The sequence below is a fragment of the Bos indicus genome, chromosome 25 (genome assembly GCF_029378745.1).
Source record: "Bos indicus isolate NIAB-ARS_2022 breed Sahiwal x Tharparkar chromosome 25, NIAB-ARS_B.indTharparkar_mat_pri_1.0, whole genome shotgun sequence".
NCBI lineage: Eukaryota > Metazoa > Chordata > Mammalia > Artiodactyla > Bovidae > Bos > Bos indicus.
Genome location: NC_091784.1, coordinates 3,334,404 through 3,350,080, shown reverse-complemented (window position 1 = coordinate 3,350,080; position 15,677 = coordinate 3,334,404). Strand labels below are relative to the sequence as shown.

Sequence of the window (15,677 nt, the reverse complement as noted above, 5' to 3'; positions counted from 1 at the left end):
GGTGGACTCCGGGAGTTGGTGATGGACAGGGAGGCCTGGCGTGCTGCGGTTCATGGGGTGGCAAAGAGTCGGACATGACTGAGCAACTGAACTGAATCCACTGACTACTGGTTGTTTCTAATTTTATTATGTTATAAATATCTTTGTATACAAATTTGATTATCTCTGATTATGTCCTTTCATAAAATTTCAAAATGAAAGAGTTAAAGAAGGCAAATATCTTTAAGGGCTTTTAGAACTTATTGCCAGATTGTCCCTAAGGAAATGCACAAGCTTGGAGTCAGATGCCTGGATTCAAATCCCAGCTCTGGCGGTAGCTAGCTGTGTGACAAGCAATTGCTTCCCCTTTCTGTGTCTCAGTTTTCTCATCTAGTAAATGGGTATAATAATACCACCCACTTGGGAGATATTGTGAGAATTCACAGAGTAGCATTCTGTGGGCCATGGGTTCCAACATTTATATTTCTTAGTCCTGTGGTTCTCAGAAATTTTGGTCTCAGAATCCTTTTAAAGAGTGATTCAGTTCAGTTCAGTTCAGTTCAGTCGCTCAGTCGTGTCTGACTCTTTTCGACCCCATGAATCGCAGCACGCCAGGCCTCCCTGTCCATCACCAACTCCCGGAGTTCACCCAGACTCACGTCCATCGAGTCGGTGATGCCATCCAGCCATCTCATCCTCTGTCATTCCCTTCTCCTCCTGCCCCCAATCCCTCCCAGCATCAGAGTCTTTTCCAATGAGGCAACTCTTTGCATGAGGTGGCCAAAGTACTGGAGTTTCAGCTTTAGCATCATTCCTTCCAAAGAAATCCCAGGGCTGATCTCCTTCAGAATGGACTGGTTGGATCTCCTTGCAGTCCAAGGGACTCTCAAGAGTCTTCTCCAACACCACAGTTCAAAAGCATCAATTCTTCGGCACTCAGCCTTCTTCACAGTCCAACTCTCACATCCATATGTGACCACAGCTCTTTAAATTATTGAGCAGCTCAAAGAGCTTTTGTTTTTATAGGTTTCATCTAGCAATACTTCCAATATCAAAGTTAATCTGAAAATATAAAATAGCAATGATAAATTCACTGACTATTTCTTCAAACCAAAAATGAATGAGAAGAATGGCGGTGTGCCACATTAAAAAAAAAAATCTATTTGGGGACTTCCATAGCAGTCAAGTGGTTAAGATTCAGGACTCCCACTGCAGGGGGCATCGGTTCTACCCTTGGTTGGGGAAATAAGACCCCACATGATTTGTGGCATGGCCCAAAAAACAATCTGTTTAATATCACATTTGAGAAAAGACAGCTGGCTTCTCATATCTGTGTCTGCCTTCACTCTATAAAAATACATTGATTTGATTGAAGTGCATGAAGAAAATTTAGCCTCAGATTAAAAAAAAACTTTGAAAAGAAAGTAGTCTTTTTAGAGCCTTTTCAGATAATTGCGGCTATTCTTCTTTGATACTACACCGACACTCAGAATGTGGTGGTTTTTTGAAGGTTAGCTGCAACGTGGAATCTCAGCTGATATCTGTGTGCTTTTTGTACTCTATTACATGAGAACCCATGGATCTATCTTGCGCTTTGAAAGGATCTTTTATTCACATGTGATTTTGTAAATCACATGTTGGTGTTTCCAAACATATTTGTTCACTGAGTAGATCTTGCGACCGTTGACACATCCTATTACACAATATGAAAAAAAAAAGTATAACATTCATGAATATTGCAACTCTCTGGCAATATTGGGAAGTTGTGAAGCTTAAGGTGGCAGATACAATCTCCAAAATTGTACTTTTTGCCAAAAGCCTTAGAACTTTATTATTGGTAACAAATTCTGTCAGTTTGGTGTCACTGCCTTGATTCACACTAAGAACCATCATTGCTTTCGCATCATTGGTGCAAACTCATCACAGTGAAAAAGGCCACAATTGCCTCAGTATTATTAATACTATGAAATATTCATGGGCCTCCTGAAAGGGCTTTGGGAACCCCTAGAGGCCACCAGAATACACTTTGAGACCTGCTGCGCTGTTCATTTTTCTATGAACTTGTTCATCTTTTCCTTACTGATTTAAGAAACCTTACTGAATTCAGTTAACCCTAGCAATCCACATTTGATGGAAACATTATCATTTGCATCTGGTGGGGGAGGTGGTTGGGAAAATTGGTGTATGCATCTACACATCTGAATATTTACTTATTTATTGGCCACGCCTTACACACTTGTGAGATCTTGGTCCCCAACCAGGAATCAAACCAGGGCCCTTGACAGTACAAGCAGGGCAACTACTGCACCACCAGGGAATTCCATATTCAGCTAAATCTAATGGTCTTTTCCAATTTGAGTTTCTTGATTTTTAAAAAATCATCCTGGCCTTCCCCGGTGGTATAGTGGCTAAGAACCGCCTGCCAGTGCAAGAGACATGGGTTTGACCCCTGGTCCAGGAAGATTCCACATGCCCTGTGCAACTAAAGCCCGTGTACCACAATTACTGAAGCCCGAGCACCCTAGCGCCTACATGCTGCAACTACCGAAGCCCATGTGCCTAGAACCTGTGCTCCACAAGAGAAGCTACCACAATGAGAAGCCCTTGCGCCGCAATGAAAAGTGGACCCCTCGCATCCCAACTAGACAAAGCCTGGATGCAACAACGAAGACCCAGCACAACCAAAAATAGATCAATAAATAAAATTTTTAAAAAATAAATAAAATAATCCTAAGCAAATTCTTCCCATATTAGTATTAGTGTGTCAGTGGTACGGAACAAAGGATCACAAATGGAGTGGCTGAAACAACAGAAACTTCTCATCTGATAGCTCTGGAAGCCAGAAATTTGAGGTCAAGGTGTGGACGGGGTGGGTTCCTTCTGAGGGCTGAGTTGTTGTTCAGTTGTTCAGTCGTGTCCGACTCTTTGCGACCCTGTGGACTGCAGCACGCCAGGCTCCCCGTCCTTCACTGTCTCCCGGAGTATGCTCAAACGCGGGTGGTGCCATCGACCATCTCAGGGCTGGGAGGGAGAGTCTGTTCCAGGCCTCCCTCCTTGGCTTCTAGACGCGTCAGCCCGATCTCTGTTGTCACCGTCACAGAGCGTCCTCCCGTGTGCCTTTCTGTGTCCATATCTCCCCTCTTCATAAGGACATAAGTCATTTGAATTGGGTCCACCCTAGCAACTTCATCTTAACACGATCATCTTAAGGACTTAATGGCAAACTCCTTATTTCTAAACAAGGTCATGTTCACAAGCACTGGGGATTAGGACTTGAACTTCTTTGTGTGGGGAGTGGGGACACAATTCAATTCATAGCATTTGCTTTGACTTGTTTCTAATGGTTTGATTATTTCTCCCTTTCCGCTCGATTCTCTGTTTTGGAATTTATTTATTTTTAAAATATATTGCCAAATTGTTTCAAAACCCTGATAATGCTTACGGACCTGTCTATAATTTTAATCGATTGAAAATTGAATTTCTCATTGCCCCTATCAAATAGTTTTATTTGGCATGTGGGATCTTAATTCCCTGACCACAGATCAAGTCCATGCTCCCTGCAGTGGAAGCTGGGAATCTTAACCACTGGACCACCAGGGAAGTCCCCTGGGATTTATTTATTCAACAAATACATGTCTAATAGTGACTAATGTATATTTCCAAAAGGAAAATTTTATTCTGTGTCAACTGTACTTCAAGGACATTGCTTTTGTAAAAAATAAGTGTTGTGAAAGGAAGAAAGAAAGAAGGGAGGGAGGAAAGAAAAAAAGAAAGAGAGGAAGGAGACGGAAGAGGGGCCTGCAATTAGCATTGAGCTTTATGTCGGAGGACTTTGGAGTGAAGGTTATCGCCTGTATTCTTCAGATAGCCAGCCATCTGTCAGGTTGTCAGAGATCCTTCCTGGATGAATCACCACCCTCCCCCAACCCCTGCAGAAGACAAGTTAGAGCCGGTGCCCGGGCCTCAAAGGACCTGGATGGGCCTCCGAGGTCGGCTGGCTCAGACGGCACCCCCACGCGCCCCTTCCTTGCCACCAGGAGCATCAGCTGCAGTGTCACGGGTGGGAAACGTGGGTCTGCTCTCCATGGGACAGCATGGGACCCCCATGGGACCTCTCCTGGGACAAGCACAGAGGTCATGCACACAGAAGGGCTATTTGGTTTCTCTGGTCTCCTGTTCCCCCCACCTCATTACTGAATAACTAGAAGACTTCCTGTTTATCCTCTGACATAGTTGTTTCATGGCCAGTTTCACTCCTTGGCCTATCCTGAGGTGATCCGGATTTAGCCTCAGGCTTTTTGAATTATTTATAACAGTTAAACAAATATGACGTGACTCAGATGTCCATCCACTGATATGTGGATAAATAAATGCTGGCTATCCCTCAATGCAGCGTTACTCGGCCATGTGTTGTGTCTGTGCTAAGTCGCTTCAGTGGTGTCCGACTCTTTGTGACCCTATGGACTTGTAGCCTGCTGGGCTCCTCTGTCTATGGAATTCTCCAGGCAACAATACTGGAGTGGGTTGCCATTTCCCTCTCCAGGGGATCTTCGCGACCCAGGGGTGGAACCCGGGTCTCCCGCATGTCTCGCAGATTCTTTACTGTCTGAGCCACCATAATAAGGGACCAAATACAGATTCCTGTACACCGTGGAGGAACCTGGGAGACCTCACTGCTGGGTGAAAGAAGCCAGACAGTAAATGACAAATACTGCGTGTTCCATTTATGTGAAACGCAGAGAAAAGGCAAATCCATAGACACAGAAAGTAGACTAGCAATGGCTGGGGCTGAGAGATTTGGGGGGAAATGAGGAGTGACCACTGAAAGGGGACTGGGTTTCTTTGGTGGTTATGATGGCGTTCTGTGATTAGATAATGGTGATGGTTGTAAATATACTATTAATAAAAGCCACAAAGCTGTACACTCTAAAATGGTGAATACTGGGAATTCCCTGTTGGTCTAGTGGTTAGGGTTCAGGGCTTTCACAACCCTGCAGGGATGTGGTGGTGGGAGGGGAATTCCATCCCTGGTGGCGGAACTGAGATCCTGCAAGCTGTGTGGCCAAAAATTTTTTTGTTTAAATAAAAAATGGTGAATATTATGACATGTGAATTAAATCTCAGTTAAAAAATTTTTTTTAAAAAAACAGAGAATTCCCTGTGGTGTTTAGGAGTTCATGATTCCATTGCAGGGGGCACAGGTTTGATTGATCTCTGTTCCGGGAACTAGGATCCAGCATGCAGATAAAAAGAAAAAGAAAAGAAAAAATAATAAATGTGGGAGTTTGGGATTAGCAGATGCAAATTATTATGTATAAATTGGATAAACAACAAGGTCCTGTTGTATAGCACAGGGAACTATATTTAATATCCTGTAATAAATCATAACAGGAAAGAATATGAAAAGAGTATATATATATATATATATGCGTATAACTGAATCACTTTGCTGTACAACAGCAGGAATTAACACAGCATTGCAAATCAACTCTACGTCAGTAAAATAAATCAAAGCATAGTTGTCATAAACATCTCAGTTGCTGTCCACAGTAAATCGGAAAACTGGCAGGTGTGATAAATCCCACGTATCTGGTGTGAGAAGTGTTGGTGTGTGACTGTGAGTGCAGGAGAGGAAAAGCGGGTGCTTTTCCCTTGTCAGGGCTTCAGAGCACAGAGGCCCCAAAAGGCTCCCCATGGGCTGAGAGGTGGCCCGGGCCAGGCAGCCCTGGAGAAGGGTCAGGAGCCTGGTTGGGGTGGGGATGGTTCAGGGCTGCTCAGGTTAGAGCTGGGCCTCCAAGGACCCTGAATCCTGTGATTCAGACACCAGTTCTGTAATAGAGTCAGGCACATTCAATGAATTTATTTTTTTGCCCACAAGTTGATTTTGTTCAAACCCCAAAGATAAAATGTTGCTTCAAAGAATTCCTGACCCCAGGAAGGTGGACTCTCCAGTCTGCAGGGGACTGGGAGAGGATTCCTTTCAATACATTTTAGGGTTCTTGTTCATTTTTACCTGCAAGAGAAGCGGGTGGGGTCAGGCAGGGCCCAGAACTGACCACGGGAGGAGGACAAAGGTGGCCAGTTGGGTGGGGCCACTAGGCCTCCAGGCCAATGGAGGGAGTCCCACCACCTTCTCCCCACCGCACCTGTGCCTCCCCCAAACCACACCCAGGCCTCCCTCTTACTCACACACTCCCCGATCCCTACCTGATGTCCACCTAGGACCTCTTAGGGCATGGTCTTTCAGTGCTCTTCTTCCAGGCGTACAAGGCCATCCCAGCGACCACTACTAGCGCAGCAGGCCACACCGCAGACCCTATGGCCGTTAAACCCGCAGACAGAGAACCCTTTGCCTATAAGGGAGGAATGAGGTCAGGTGACCTGAGTGACACCAGGGTGACCTCACAGGATGGAGACAGTGAGGGGATGGTAGGGCTCGGGGTCCCAGACTGACAGGAGAAGGTGCAGGAACCAGAGAAAAGACAGAGACACTCAACAAGATGGTCCCATCCTGCCCCCCCACCCCCAGCTGAGCAGAAAGAATAAACTCTAAGGCAGATGCCGGCCTTGCCCCTCCCTCTGCAGTAACAATCCGGTAATTTCAGGGCAGCGACTTGACCCTCATGGAAACGGCACTCTCTGCCTCCTGGACTGGTGGGAGGAAACAAGTGCCCACGGGGTTTGGGGGCACCTCGGACAGGACTGCCTGTGGGGAGCCCTTCTGGGTGAGCCAGGTATGGGCTTTAGGGTCTGGGGCGAGGGGACACTCTGGCTCCTCAAGCATGGCTCCAGCCAGACCCAGGCTCCCAGCAGGGGGTGGAGGCCAAGGGCTCCCTCAGGTCCCCTGAACCTCCTGGTCTGTTGCTGGGGATGTGCTGGGGTCTCAGTCCAAGGGGAGCAGTCCCTCCACCCTCACCCCCAGGTCCCTGGAGACTTAATCTGTTCTGGAAACAACCAGGGTCCTGCTCTTGTGCTGGTAGCTGTTGGCTGGGCCTGGTCAGGTCCAGCTGGTTTTGAGGGGTGGATTTGTCTCTCACCACGAAGAAGATTATCCCGCTTTTCACATCTGTCATCTTCTCAAGGTATCAGAGTTCACCCCTGTAGGGGGACACCTGTAGTCATCTTCCTTCCCACACACTCCGACTCCCCCAAGGTCCCCCAGGTCCCCCCGCAGAGACTGAAGCCCCTCCCCAACCCTTCTGGAGGGGTCGCCCAGACAAGAGAAAAGTGCCACTTGCCTGGAGCTGACCTTGGGGGTTGGGGGTCCGCTGGAAGGTGACAGTGGGGTGTAGGCTGGGCCACTCCAGGGACTGCTGGGTGTGGAGAAAGGAGCACCTAGGTCCCCTCCCCCACTCCCCCCCACTTCCTGCCCGACTGCCCCCACCCTGAGCCTGTTCAAAGGTACCCCAACATGTTGGTGGAGCAGCAATCCCACTCTGGTCCCCAGTCTGGCACCCCCTCACCTTTTGAAGGAACCCGAGCTCTCTCCTCTCCGACTCTCAGCTCTAACTAGGCCAGATCAGCAAATGGACTTGGTACTGCTATTTGCTTTCTCCTCCCTCCCGTGCACCGCACCGCACCACCGCGGCCTCTTAGAAAAGCAGCAGTTTCCAGGAAACCAAGTTTCTGAGATCACGCATGCGTAGTTGCTCAGTCGTGGCTGATTCTTTGCGACCCCTACGGGCGGTAGCCCGCCAGGCTCCTCTGTCCATGGGATTCTGCAGGCAAGAATACTGGAGTGGATTGCCGTGCCCCGCTGCAGAGGCTTTTCTCAACCCAGAGATCAAACCTGATCAAATCTCTTACATCTCCTGTATTGGCAGGCGGTTTCTTTACCACTACCGCCACTGGGAAGCAATGGTTTGTTCCATTGCTCTCTTTCGTCTGCTCTGCAACAAAAGCTTTTAAAGGTACCAGCTGTGAGACAACTCAGGGCTCCATGGGTGCAGATGAGGGGGAGAGGGAGCGCCCAGCACTTGGGCGGGCTTCCCACGTAGATGGTAAAGGAGGCATGGAGAGGCTGTAGGCCACAGGCTGCAGAAAATGGAGCCAAAGACCCCATAACTTGGAGCCCTTTGGAGAGGAGGCTGAGCTCGTGCGTAAACACAGCTGCAAGTCCAGCCGCTCAGTCCAGTCCCTGCCCACTCAGTAGCCTCCAGCTCCTACTGATCAGAATCCCTGTAGCCAATAGGTTTGGCAGCAGACGTTTACTCTGGGAGGTCCCAGCCGGGAGCCTTCAGTCCTGGGAGACTTCCTGGAGGAGGTGACAGTTGGTCTTGGGAGGGCAGTGACTTGGGGAGGGCTGTGTCCTGGGGAGGGCTAGCTAGCAGGAGGAAGCCTGAGGCTTCCTGGGGACAGGTCCTGCAGGAGGAGGCCTGGAGTCTCTGACACATACAAAATACCCCTCATCTTACCATCCACCACCCACCACCCCTGTATCATCTACTTCCCTATGTTGGCAGAGAATACAGCCTGCCTGATGCATGTGCCTTGACAACCAGGAGAACAGAGTTGCTCTTTTAATGCAAGGTTTTTTCACCGTTATTTTAAGTACTATCCTATAGATGGGCATTTAGGTTTATCCCATTTTTTTCGTATTATGAATTTGTGCCAATACTATGCATGCATGGATGTCTCCTTCTGATCTTCAGCTGGCATCATGCTCTGTGGCCTCTCCAGGGAGTGGCTCCCACCAATGCTCCGAGGGCTCCACGGTTTAGGGTACCAGCTGAGGGAGTGCCACTTTATATTTTTGTAAAATACATTTACACTTTTATAAAGAACGTTTGCACTTTTATAAAATATTTATATTTTCATAAAATACATTTATATTTTATAACATGTTTTATAAAATGTTTACATTTTTATGAAATATGCTTATAATTTTTAAGTGATAGGATTTTGATTGGTCTTTTATAAAATATAAAATATTTATATAAAATGTTTGTATTTTAATGAAATTATGTTTATATTTTTATGAAATACATTTGTAATTTTTAAGTGATGGGATTTTGATTGGTTGGTCTTTTATTTTCAGTGTTTAGGGGTTTTTTTCCCCTCAGTATTTTTTTTAAGATTAAAAAATTGTCATACTTCATTTGAATTTTCATGAAGCCTCAACTGCTAAGAAATAAAGGTAGTGCTCTAAAAAAAGTTCTAGAAACCCCCAAGTTGCAGAGAGCATCCACCTGGAGAAGAAAAGGGTGGGGAGCACAGTGCATCCTGGTCTGTGGCTTACCTGTATGCGTAAGCTTCCCAGGGCTGCCATAACAAATTGCCACAAACGGCGTGGCTCAAAACAGGAATTTGTCTCCCGCAGTCTGGAGGCCAGAAGTAAGAGTCTCCCACCCTTCCAGAGGCCCTGGGGGAGGAGTCTCCCAGCTCTCCTGCATCTGGTGGCTGTTGGCACCCCTCGGTTTGTGTTTGCATCCCTCTTATCTCTGCCTCCATCTTCCTAAGGCCTTCTCTCCTGTGCATCCGTCTCCTCCCTCAACTCATGGTGATTTCGTCTGGAGATCCTTCACTAGTTACCTCTGCCAAGCCCCTGGCTCTAAACAAAGTCACATTCTGAGGTTCCAGATGAACACGAAGTTTGGGGGGGCCACTAGTCAACATGCTACACTGTAGGATACAAATTACATTTCAAAGAAAAATTAAGATATCTTTCTGGGGACTTTCCTGGTGGCTCAGGGGTAAAGAATCCGCCTACCATTGCAGGAGACGCGGGTTTGATCCCTGATCTGGGAAGATCCCACAAGCGGTGGAGCAACTGAGCCCAAGTGGCAAAACTGCTGAGCCTGTGCTCTAGAGCCCAGGAGCCGCAACAAGAGAAGCCGCTGCAATGAGAAGCCAGAGCACCGCAACTAGTGAGTAGCCCCCACTCGCTGCAACCAGAAGAAAACCTGAGCAGCAACGAAGACCTAGCACGGCCAAAAATAAATAAATAAATACAATTTTTAAATTAAAAAAATCTTTTAGGAGGTTTCATGAAGATTGGAGGGGAAGCCCAGAGGCTGGGCGCCTGGAGAGGAGACTGTCTGTAAAGTCCAGAAATGAAAACATTTGTCCCCACAGTAACCTGCATACTAACGTTCACAGCAGCACTATTCACAATAGCTGTAATGTAGAAACAACTCAAAAGCCCGTCAGTGAATGCATGGGTAAACAAAATGTGGTATATATACATTCAACAGGGTATTATTGTCATTAAAAAAGAGTGAACTGCTGACACGTGCTACAACATAAATCTTAGAAACATTATGCTAAGTACAATAAGATGGGTGTGAAAGGACAGATAGACTCCACCCTGTGAGCGCTGGGGTGCACACAGCAGGCCTAATATACTTTCCCAGCTTTAAGGATGCAGAAACAGCCTGGATCGGCAACAGAGACATCAGTGGTTTAATGAACAGGGGGATCTTAACACATCTGGGCAGGCCTTCCCTGGTGGCTCAGACAGTAAAGAATCTTAATGCAGGAGACCTGGGTTTGATCCCTGGGTTGGGAAGGAAATTTCCTTCCCTTCAGAAGGAAATGGCTACCCACTTCAGTATTCTTTCCTAGAAAATTCCATGGATGAGGAGCCTGGCAGGCTATACAGTCCATGGGGTTGCTAAGAATTGCACAAAAGTGAGCAACTTTCACTTACATGTCTGAGCAAGGTCCTGGAGCAACCACCTCACCACGTGGGGTTGACAGTGGGCAGGATAAAGTGGCAGCCTTGGCTCCCAGGCACACTCCTTAGTGCCCCTTTAATAAGAACAATCACTAGCTGGGTCCTGGGGGCAAGTACGTCAGAAGGTCAGTCTTGTGCTTAAAATGCAAGTGAAGCAGGCGCTGGCCTGCACAGGGAGCAAGGCATGCACAGGGCATGCACAGGGAGCAAGAGAACAGCCCTCTTGAGGGGCCCCATCGAGCAATGAGGAACCTAGAACTGATGCAGGAAGGGGTCCCCTTCTAGGGCCCGACAATGGGCTGTTGCCTAACACTCAGAAATGAATTGTCTGAGGAGACACACATGCTGACAAAGCAAGAGACTTTACTGAGGAGGAGTGCCTGGGCAGAGAGCCCCAGGGTAAGAGAACTCAGGGGTCTCAAGGTTAGCAGTCTTGGGGTTTATGGTGATGGGGTTAGTTTCTGGCCAATCCTTCTGACTCAGGGTGCTGCTTGGTGACCAGCGCGTCGCTCAGCCAAGGTGGATTCCAGGAAGAAGGATTCTGGGAGGACACATGGACTGGTGTGTCCTTTCGACCTTTCGATAGTTCTTTTGTTTGGCGGTGGCTTGTTAGTTTCATTTTCCTTATTAGGATCTCCTGTTGTAGAATAACTCACGCGAATGGTAACTGTGGTGCCTGGCCAGGATGGACAGTTTCAGTAAGAATAGGCAAATTCTTAGAAAATAGAATAGAGTTTACCAAGGGCTAGGGGGTAGGAAAGTGAAAGAGAGTGAAAAAGTTGGCTTAAAGCTCAACATTCAGAAAACAAAGATCATGGAATCTGGTCCTATCACTTCATGGGAAATAGATGGGGAAACAGTGGAAACTGTGTCAGACTTTATTTTTGGGGGCTCCAAAATCACTGCAGATGGTGATTGCAGCCATGAAATTAAAAGACACTTACTCCTTGGAAGGAAAGTTATGACCAACCTAGATAGTATATTGAAAAGCAGAGACATTACTTTGCCAACAAAAGTCCATGTAGTCAAGGCTATGGTTTCTCCAGTGGTCATGTATGGATGTGAGAGTTGGACTGTGAAGAAAGTTGAGCGCCAAAGAATTGATGCTTTTGAACTGTGGTGTTGGAGAAGTCTCTTAAGAGTCCCTTGGACTGCAAGGAGATCCCACCAGTCCATCCTAATGCAGACCAGTCCTGGGTGTTCATTGGAAAGACTGATGCTGAAGCTGAAACTCCAATACTTTGGCCACCTCATGCGAAGAGTTGACTCATTGGAAAAGACCCTGATGCTGGGAGGGATTGGGGGCAGGAGGAGAAGGGGACGACAGAGGATGAGATGGCTGAATGGCATCACCGACTCGATGGACATGAGTTTGGGTGAACTCTGGGAGTTGGTGATGGACAGGGAGGCCTGGCGTGCTGTGATTCATGGGGTCGCAAAGAGTCGGACACGACTGAGCGACTGAATTGAGAGGGTAGGAAGTAGTTATTGTTTAACGAGTACAGAGTTGGGGAATGAAAAAGTTCTGGAAATGGATAGTGGTGATGGTCACACAACACCATGAATGTATTTAATGCCACGGAATTGTACATTCAGAAATTAGTTTAAATGATAAAATTTATATTCATGTGCACTTTACCACACACAAAACAACTACACTGTATTAACACTCCTGACCTATGAGGTTAGCCAGAATGGAAAAGCACTGTGAGGTAGTCCATTGGTGAAGCCGTGGGTAACGAGCCCTCTCTATATTCTGCCAGTGGGAATGCAAACTGGTACAACCCTTACAGAGAGGGATCAGTCCTTACTAACAAAACTGTTTCTCTTTACCTTTTGCCCTAGCAATCCAACTTCTAGGAATTTCCCTTGAAGATACTGTTGTTGCGACCCTATAGCCTTGTAGCCCAATAGGCTCCTCTGTCCATCGGATTTTCCAGGCAAGAATACTGGAGGGTAAAAAAAAAAAAAACAGAACACTGGAGGGATTGCCATTTCCTCCTCCAGGGGATCTTCCCGATCGGAATCGAACCCCGGTCTCCTGCATTACAGGCAGATTCTTTACCACTGACCCACCTGGGAAGCCCACCTTGAAGATATACACCCCAACAAATATGAAAATATGTATGCACCTGGTTACTCATTGCAGCATGGTTTGTGATCACAAAACACTGGAAACAATTAATTTAGGGCTTCCTAAAAAAAAATTAGTAGGGCTTCCCTGGTGGCTCAGATGGTAAAGAATCTGCCTGCAATGCAGGAGACCTGGGTTTGACCCCTGGGTTGGGAAGATCCCCTGGAGAAGGGAATGGCTATCTATTCCAGTATTCTTGTCTAGAGAATTTCATGGACAGAGGAGATGGTGGGCTATAGTCCACAGGGTTGAAAAGAGTTGGACATCACTGAACAACAAACCCTTTTACACTTTTTCACTTTCACAAACTAGAAATTTCATGAGAAAATTGGTTGACTCCTTCTTAACCAAATGATCTGAATCAGCTCAAAGTCAGTGTTGGCAGTAATGCAACCACTGGGCAGAACGTGTCTCTTCCTACTGTACACTGAGAACATGTATCACTTCCCTGGTCTTCCTGCCAAAAATGTGTAACCTGCATTTTAAAACTATGATGAAACACCAGACATACCCACATTGAGGGACCTTCTACAAAATAAATGGCTTGTACTCTACAAAGATGGTAATGCCATGAATTACAAAGAATCAGCAACCCTTCCAGATTAAGATGTCTAAGAACACTACATTTATGATTTTGAATTTTCTTTTGCTATTCAGGATATTATCAGAACAATTGATAACGTCTATATAAAGTTTGTAGATTATTTCAATGTTACTTTATTTTGAAAACCGTACTGTGGATATGTAGGCTTTCCAGGTTGCACAGTGGTAAAGAATCCACCTGCTAATGCAGGAGATGTGGGTTCGATCCCTGGGTTGGGGAGATCCCCCTGGAGTAGGAAATGGCAATCTGCTCCAGTATTCTTGCCTGGGAAATTCCATGGACAGAGGAGCCTGGTGGACTACGGTCCATGGGGTTGCAAAGAGTTGGACACAACTGAACAACTGAGCACACAGACTGTGGATATGTAAATGAACTCGTAGTTCTCATAATCCATTCTTTTCTCATAGGAATAGGACGTTCTCACAAGCATTAAATGCAGTGATTCACATACAGAGGTTAGCACAAAATATTCAGTAAATACAGGTGAAACTATTCACCTCAGATTGGGACTTGAACCCATGTGCCAGGATTTGAACTGCCGAATCTCTGCTTGGGACTCAAACCCACAGCTTTCCAACTAAGATTACACACCTGGTTTCAGGACCTAATGAAGCAACAGATTCTTGGTGTCTCCTGGCAAAAAGAACTCAGTGAGATCAGGATGGCAGAGCGGGGGTGTGAACGTGCCCCTTGGCTGATCCCTGTCCTGTGGCAGGGGCTACCACATTGTTGTGAAGTGATTGTCCTCCAATTAAATCAATAAACTGAAAAAAAAAAAAAAAAAAAACAACTCAGAGAGAGATAGTGATATATAAGAAGTTAATTTATTTAGAGAGAAACTCAATCCATAGAGTGTGGGCCATCTCAGAGGGTGAGCCCAGCCTCACAAGGTGGTATAGTTAGCTTTTATGGACTGGGTAATTTCATAGGCTAATGAGTGGGAGGATTCTTCCAACTAATTTGGGCAAGGGGCAGAGATTTCCAGGAATTGGACCACTGCCCAGTTTTTGGTCTATGATGGTTGGCTTTGAACTGTCATGGGTCCTCTCCATGGGTCATCTAGCTCACTGGTATGTTAAAATGAGTGTATACTGAGGATCACATTCTAGTCAAAGTTGACTTGTCTGCCATCTTGAACCCATTTAATTCTAATCAGTGTTTACCTCGGGTCCTAAGGATATATCATTTTTTGAAAGATTGTGCCCCACCTCCTACCCTCCTATCTCCTGGGAAGAGTATCATTGGGAATTTGGTTACAGGAAAGGGTCTTACTGAAGAAACTATCACCTTCACCCTCACCTGAGAAATATCAGCTTAAGCCCAGAAAGGACAGGCTTTTCCACTTTGCCATAAATCACTCCAAAGATGCGTCCAACTCCGGTAAGCACTTGCCAAGAGTTCAAGAAGGTAAGATTATATCAGCCCCGGCACCTTTAAGCCAAAGCTACAGCTCCTACACCAAGCGGTAGGTTGCCCCACTCCAGCATATGAGGTGAGTTTATCTTTCCACGATTACAAAGAAAACCTAGTAACATCAGATACAAAGTCAAAGGGACCACAGTTCATTAACTGGCTGCTGGTATAGGCTGCCCCCACCCCCACCCCAAACAGAGATAACCCAGACGACTGGCCTGCCTGTAAAACTCAGCTTCTCCCAACTCTGCTTTGAGGGAGACTGGCTGGTCCTCAGGCTCAAGCAAAACGGACTTAAAAACATTAACCTAAGACATTCTGCAGAGGGCTGACAAACTTGGGGCGGGGGGGGGGGGGGGGGGAGGTTGTAACGTTTTTACCCTGCCACGTATGTAACACGCCTCATGTTCTGCAGGAGAAAATTGCACCTCTGTCTGGCCCCCTTACTCGTAGTCATAAAAAAAACTCATTCCTCAGGGGCAGCCAGCCCGGTTCAGCGGATGGAAGCTGCGAACACCACGGTCTGCTGGCTCAGCTCTTGGCTCAAGCCCTGGGCCTGTAGCTGGGCTCTGGGATTACCGGGGTGTCCGCCGCCCGGGGTCTGGGGGGCGGGTACTCCTGGGTCCGGAATGATAGGTGCAGCATGGCCCCCGGGCTCACGCAGGGAGGCGTGCGGTCACTTGGAGGCAGCGGTGTTATTGGCCTCGGGCCCATTGCCTCCTAACATGGGGAGACAAAATGGCGGCCTCGTGGTGGGGGCGGGGGAGAGCGAAGCTACCTACGGGTTCCACGCCACGCTAGAACTACAACTCCCAGGATGCTCTGGGCCGAAGGCGGGAGCGATCGAGGGCTAGCGTCCCTAGGCCCTGTGT

The 15,677-nt window shown here is 47.0% G+C and overlaps 1 long non-coding RNA gene across 2 annotated transcripts; it reads right to left on the bottom strand.

The window, feature by feature from the left end:
• Nucleotides 1–5,814: 5,814 nt before the first annotated feature.
• LOC109578752 (uncharacterized) lies at nt 5,815–15,200 on the bottom strand. 2 transcript variants are annotated; one of them, XR_011563987.1, is made up of 7 exons: nt 15,186–15,200; nt 14,692–14,917; nt 13,984–14,156; nt 7,443–7,697; nt 7,017–7,077; nt 6,187–6,332; nt 5,815–5,992 (listed from the first exon to the last, which is right to left on the bottom strand). It is a non-coding gene; the product is annotated as an uncharacterized lncRNA (long non-coding RNA). The 2 variants fall into 2 exon arrangements; XR_011563988.1 differs by lacking the exon at nt 15,186–15,200 and adding an exon at nt 7,218–7,292 and having other exon boundaries at nt 14,692–14,910.
• Nucleotides 15,201–15,677: the final 477 nt, after the last annotated feature.